Here is a 7,006-nt window from a genome sequence, read left to right on the forward strand (position 1 = left end):
ATGACAATTATTATATCGAGTCTTATTTTTTTTGTAAAGTGCAAACGTTATTGAGATGAGTTTTATGAACGTGGACTTGGCGCAATTTTTTTTTACAGTGAAACTGTTTTTGTTCGGATTATTATTATAATTGTAATATTAAAAGCACGTTTAACGTGTAAATAACCAAGTCGCTTAGAATTAATATCTAGCGAGAGTTGAAGTTTTTCAAAATCAGAGAGGATGTTTGAATATATCGTTTCACTTATACGTGAATAAATGGTTATTATCAACAAATTTAAAGTGTTGTTAGAAACTTATGTTTCAAATCAGCACCGCTTTTACAACTGTTTAGTCTGACATTATATGATGAAAGCTAACATGTTTTGTATTAGTGTAAAAAAGAGATATCTAAATGTTTTATTTAATAAAACATAAACGAAGCTCCCTGGTTGATCCTGCCAGTAGTCATATGCTTGTCTCAAAGATTAAGCCATGCATGTCTTAGTACACGCCATATTAAGGTGAAACCGCGAATGGCTCATTAAATCAGTTATGGTTCCTTAGATCGTACCCACATTTACTTGGATAACTGTGGTAATTCTAGAGCTAATACATGCAAACCAGAGTTCCGACCAGAGATGGAAGGAACGCTTTTATTAGATCAAAACCAATCGGTGGCTCGTCCATCGTTAATTATGGTGACTCTGAATAACTTTTTGCTGATCGTATGGCCTTAGTGCCGATGACAGATCTTTCAAATGTCTGCCTTATCAACTGTCGATGGTAGGTTCTATGCCTACCATGGTTGTAACGGGTAACGGGGAATCAGGGTTCGATTCCGGAGAGGGAGCCTGAGAAACGGCTACCACATCCAAGGAAGGCAGCAGGCGCGCAAATTACCCACTCCCGGCACGGGGAGGTAGTGACGAAAAATAACGATACGGGACTCATCCGAGGCCCCGTAATCGGAATGAATACACTTTAAATCCTTTAATGAGGATCCATTGGAGGGCAAGTCTGGTGCCAGCAGCCGCGGTAATTCCAGCTCCAATAGCGTATATTAAAGTTGTTGCGGTTAAAAAGCTCGTAGTTGAATTTGTGTTTCATACTATTGGTTCATCGCTTCGCGGTGTTAACTGGTATGTTATGAAACGTCCTATCGGTGGATATAGCTGTAAAAGGCGACATCCAATTTAATCCTATCGCGGTGCTCTTAATTGAGTGTCGAGGTAGGCCGGTACGTTTACTTTGAACAAATTAGAGTGCTTAAAGCAGGCTTATTTCGCCTGAATACTGTGTGCATGGAATAATAGAATAGGACCTCAGTTCTATTTTGTTGGTTTTCGGAATACTGGGGTAATGATTAATAGGGACAGATGGGGGCATTCGTATTGCGACGTTAGAGGTGAAATTCTTGGATCGTCGCAAGACGAACAGAAGCGAAAGCATTTGCCAAAAATGTTTTCATTAATCAAGAACGAAAGTTAGAGGTTCGAAGGCGATCAGATACCGCCCTAGTTCTAACCATAAACGATGCCAGCTAGCGATCCGCCGATGTTCCTCCGATGACTCGGCGGGCAGCTTCCGGAAAACCAAAGCTTTTGGGTTCCGGGGGAAGTATGGTTGCAAAGCTGAAACTTAAAGGAATTGACGGAAGGGCACCACCAGGAGTGGAGCCTGCGGCTTAATTTGACTCAACACGGGAAATCTCACCAGGCCCGGACACCGGAAGGATTGACAGATTGATAGCTCTTTCTTGATTCGGTGGGTGGTGGTGCATGGCCGTTCTTAGTTGGTAGAGCGATTTGTCTGGTTAATTCCGATAACGAACGAGACTCTAGCCTGCTAAATAGGCGTATTTTGGTATCTTGAAAGGCCCTTGGTTTTCGGATCAAGTGGTTTTTACTACCGACGTACAATATTATCTTCTTAGAGGGACAGGCGGCTTCTAGCCGCACGAGATTGAGCAATAACAGGTCTGTGATGCCCTTAGATGTTCTGGGCCGCACGCGCGCTACACTGAAGGAATCAACGTGTCTTCCCTGGCCGAAAGGCCCGGGTAACCCGCTGAACCTCCTTCGTGCTAGGGATTGGGGCTTGAAATTATTCCCCATGAACGAGGAATTCCCAGTAAGCACGAGTCATAAGCTCGTGTTGATTACGTCCCTGCCCTTTGTACACACCGCCCGTCGCTACTACCGATTGAATGATTTAGTGAGGTCTTCGGACTGATGCACGGCAATGTTTCGGCATTGCCGATGTTGTTGGAAAGATGACCAAACTTGATTATTTAGAGGAAGTAAAAGTCGTAACAAGGTTTCCGTAGGTGAACCTGCGGAAGGATCATTAACGTATTAATTATAATAACAAATTTTGTTATAATACAATGATATTATATATTATTTAAAAATGCGAAAGCATATAAAAAATCTTGCAATTCTGTGGATTATTTTACAAAGTTGCTTTGTGCTTTTGATTATATTTAGACTTATTATAATTCATGGTAACCTATCGAAGAATACTATTATACACAGTCAACGACTGTGTGTATTAATTCAAGGTTTTTAAATGAATACTCGCCATGAATTTATTGATTATATTAAACAAAGCTTCATTGCCATATGCATCTTTTGATGTATAGATGGCGATTTTACTTTGATTATATTATATTTTGTATCAAAGTAAAAGGCATCATTTTGTCACTTAATAAAATTACGTAACATGTATAACAAAGAAAATTATAAATTTTCTAGAGAGGAGATTATCCTGAACGGTGGATCACTTGGCTCGTAAATCGATGAAGAACGCAGCTAATTGCGCGTCAACTTGTGAACTGCAGAACACATGAACATCGACATTTCGAACGCACATTGCGGTCCACGGATCCAATTCCCGGACCACACTTGGCTGAGGGTCGTTTATTATATAAAAACTGCTTACAATTACTTGTAATTGTACTAGCGATGGATGTGTATATAAACTTTAAATGAATGTTTTTCATTGTCTCAAAATTTTAATTATATAAATGAGACAATGTCATTTTAAATTATTATACGTACTCGATTTAATGAAATGTCATTATAATCGTTTATCGAGTCTATGAATTATATTAATAAATCCAGACCGATGAATAATTTTCATTAAATCCGTTATACTACTTTGACGACCTCAGATTAAGTGAGATTACCCGCTGAATTTAAGCATATTATTAAGCGGAGGAAAAGAAACTAACAAGGATTTCCTTAGTAACTGCGAGTGAACAGGAATTAGCCCAGCACTAAATCCCGTGGTTCTCCCACTGGGAAATGTAGTGTTTAGGAGGAATCATTAACCCGAGGTACATTATCATGTCCAAGTCCATCTTGAATGGGGCCATTTACCCATAGAGGGTGCCAGGCCCGTAGTGACTGGGGAATTATTTCGGGTGGTTCTCTCTTTAGAGTCGAGTTGCTTGAGAGTGCAGCTCTAAGTGGGTGGTAAACTCCATCTGAGGCTAAATATTGTTACGAGACCGATAGCGAACAAGTACCGTGAGGGAAAGTTGAAAAGAACTTTGAAGAGAGAGTTCAAGAGTACGTGAAACCGTTCAGGGGTAAACCTGTGAAACCCAAAAGATCGAATGAGGAGATTCATCGTCAGCTTATTCAGTATTAATGCAGGCTATGATGTGATAATAGAATCCTTGTGGTCACTAAATTATACTTGCTTGTATTATTTTTGCTGGGTATGTCGGCGTGCACTTCTCCTCTAGTAGAACGTCGCAACCCGTTGGATGTTTATCTATGGCTTGAATGGTAGTCTTTGATATTTTTTATATTGAAGACCTTCGATGTTCTGATAAACTGTTTGACGGTATACATATGGTATTGAGCCGCAATTATTTGCGTTAGACTTATCGCAAGTATGGCTTTATTCTGGTATTGCGGATATAATGCCGTCGCTGGACAAAGTCTGCTGTTAGCTGGTAATCTCTTTAACTGGCTTATTTACCGGTTAGCGATGCTACTGCTTTGGGTACTTACAGGACCCGTCTTGAAACACGGACCAAGGAGTCTAACATGTGCGCGAGTCATTGGGATATATTTATATAACTCAAACCTAAAGGCGTAATGAAAGTATAGATTCTCTTAAGACAATTGAGGGAAGATGGGTTACGTTACGATGTAATCCCGCATTCCCAGGACGTTCTATTCTCATTGAAAAAGGGCGTACCTAGAGCGTACACGTTGGGACCCGAAAGATGGTGAACTATGCCTGGTCAGGATGAAGTCAGGGGAAATCCTGATGGAGGTCCGTAGCGATTCTGACGTGCAAATCGATCGTCTGAACTGGGTATAGGGGCGAAAGACTAATCGAACCATCTAGTAGCTGGTTCCCTCCGAAGTTTCCCTCAGGATAGCTGGCATTTATTATTATTGAGTCTCATCTGGTAAAGCGAATGATTAGAGGCCTTGGGATCGAAACGATCTCAACCTATTCTCAAACTTTAAATGGGTGAGATCTTTGGCTTGCTTAAATATATGAAGCCATGAGATTTCGGATCAAAGTGCCAAATGGGCCATTTTTGGTAAGCAGAACTGGCGCTGTGGGATGAACCAAACGTGGAGTTAAGGCGCCTAAATTAACGCTTATGGGATCCCATAAAAGGCGTTGGTTGCTTAAGACAGCAGGACGGTGGCCATGGAAGTCGGAATCCGCTAAGGAGTGTGTAACAACTCACCTGCCGAAGCAACTAGCCCTGAAAATGGATGGCGCTGAAGCGTTATGCCTATACTCCACTGTCAATAGCATGTGAAACATATTTATTATGGTATGAAGCTTTGACAAGTAGGAGGGTCGCGGTGGTGTGCGCAGAAGGGTCTGGGCGTGAGCCTGCCTGGAGCCGCCATCGGTGCAGATCTTGGTGGTAGTAGCAAATACTCCAGCGAGGCCCTGGAGGACTGACGTGGAGAAGGGTTTCGTGTGAACAGCAGTTGAACACGAGTCAGTCGATCCTAAGCCCTAAGAGAAATCTTATAATAATATGGTGTTATAATTATATTTAAACAAAACACACCTGTTGGGCGAAAGGGAATCCGGTTTCTATTCCGGAACCCGGCAGCGGAACCGTACATAATTCGGACACTCGCAAGAGTGTTCGTCGGGGTAACCCAAATTGACCTGGAGACATCGACAGGAAGTCCGGAAAGAGTTTTCTTTTCTGTATAAGCATTCGAGTTCCCTGGAAACTTTTAGTAAGGAGAAAGGGTTTGGAATGCGAAGAGCACCGCAGTTGCGGCAGTGTCCGGATCTTCCTCTCGGACCTTGAAAATCCAGGAGAGGGACACGTGGAGGTGTCGCGCCGGTTCGTACCCATATCCGCAGCAGGTCTCCAAGGTTAAGAGCCTCTAGTCGATAGGATAATAAAGGTAAGGGAAGTCGGCAAAATGGATCCGTAACTTCGGAATAAGGATTGGCTCTGAGGAACGGGGCGTGTCGGGCTTGATAGGGAAGTGAGTTGACTGATGTGCCGGGCCTGGGCGAAATGAATGAGCAATCAGGATTTGAGCTCGGAACCGTGCCTTGGTCTCTCATGGATCTTTCTCGCTATGAGGCTATGATGGTGTTGAATGCATTGTCGTAGTTCTTTTCGGCCGTCATTTAACGTTTAACTCAGAACTGGCACGGTCCAGGGAGGTCCGACTGTCTAATTAAAACAAAGCATTGTGATGGCCCTCACGGGTGTTGACACAATGTGATTTCTGCCCAGTGTAATGAATGTCAACGTGAAGAAATTCATTTAAGCGCTTATTAACGGCGGGAGTAACTATGACTCTCTTAATCACCGGATGGGTGGCACTGGCCGCCTTAGCGACCCATCCACTGATGTGGCCGCACCAGTCTTTGAAGGCAATGAGAATGTACCCAATCATAATAATAACATCTTGAACGGCTATGTTTGTGAGTTTCCTGGCTGTGATCGGTCATTTAAAACCAAATCAGGCCGAGGAGTTCACCAACAGAGGGTTCATAAGGATTGGTACGATCAGAATCAGAATATCGATAATAAGAAGGCACGATGGACTGAGGAAGAAGAAGCCCTACTGGCTAGATATGAAGCTCGATTAGTCTTTGATAATAACGCCCGTAATTTGAATGTTGAGCTCCAGAAACTGTTCCCGAACAGGTCTCTGGAAGCAATCAAGGGCAAAAGAAGTCGTAAGGACCACAAGAACAGGGTCATCCAACTCATTGAAAGCATGCGAGACATGGAGTTGGAGAACTTCGAGACTAGTTCTGAAGACGGTGATAATAATCGTGTGTTGGAGGATCACGAGCAGAATATCGACGCTGGCGTGGCTGACGGTGAGGTTGCTGATTATATTAAAAGCCTTGCTGAAAGTAGAACTTCTGAGTATTATAACAGGAGCCTGAAGACGATCATCCTGTCGCTTCACCTTAATAATAAAGATCAAGTTTTTGAAGAAATATCACTTTATCTTCAACAAACTTTCCCGGTGAAGCTCAGGCCCCCGACTAAGGGCAAGGAAGTTCTGCGTAATCAAGGTTTATCTCGTCGTCAGCTACGAAAGGCTGAATATTCCAAAGTCCAAAGCAAATGGAAGAAAAATAGATCATATTGCATTCGTAATCTCCTAAAGGATAAGACTACTAATAACTATCCTGAAAAAGAGCCAATGGTTGCATTCTGGGAACGCGTAATGACTGATAATAGTCAAGCGTCTCCCGGAGTTGAGTTAGCGGACTTAAGCCGGAAGGACGAATTGAAAGACCTATGGGGTACAATCACTCCTAAGGAAGTTGAACTTGCTTCTCCTTCCAACGGAACGTCCCCAGGTCCTGACGGTATGTCCGCGAAAACCTTCAAGAGTGTTCCTTGTTGGGTATGGGCGATTATATTTAACATCTTTATGATATGTGGAAAAATTCCGGAGTATCTTCTGGAATCTAATACCACACTCATACCCAAGAAGGATGGAGCCTCCGAACCTGGTGACTTTAGACCAATTACGGTCTCTTCAGT

General features: G+C 42.7%; 2 non-coding genes and 1 pseudogene across 2 annotated transcripts; all 3 read left to right on the plus strand.

Moving 5' to 3' along the window:
* Window positions 1-424: 424 nt before the first annotated feature.
* On the plus strand, window positions 425-2,331 carry LOC141537787 (small subunit ribosomal RNA). The gene has a single exon (XR_012480967.1). It is a non-coding gene; the product is annotated as a small subunit ribosomal RNA (ribosomal RNA).
* Window positions 2,332-2,744: 413 nt separating this feature from the next.
* On the plus strand, window positions 2,745-2,899 carry LOC141537784 (5.8S ribosomal RNA). Its single transcript, XR_012480964.1, has one exon. It is a non-coding gene; the product is annotated as a 5.8S ribosomal RNA (ribosomal RNA).
* A 246-nt stretch (window positions 2,900-3,145) lies between these two features.
* Window positions 3,146-7,006, plus strand: part of LOC141537788 (large subunit ribosomal RNA) — a 7,251-nt pseudogene continuing 3,390 nt past the window's right edge.

The sequence above is a fragment of the Cotesia typhae genome, unplaced genomic scaffold (assembly GCF_013202065.1).
Source record: "Cotesia typhae breed Kobodo isofemale line unplaced genomic scaffold, CoteBio_Ctyphae scaffold_91, whole genome shotgun sequence".
Lineage (NCBI taxonomy): Eukaryota > Metazoa > Arthropoda > Insecta > Hymenoptera > Braconidae > Cotesia > Cotesia typhae.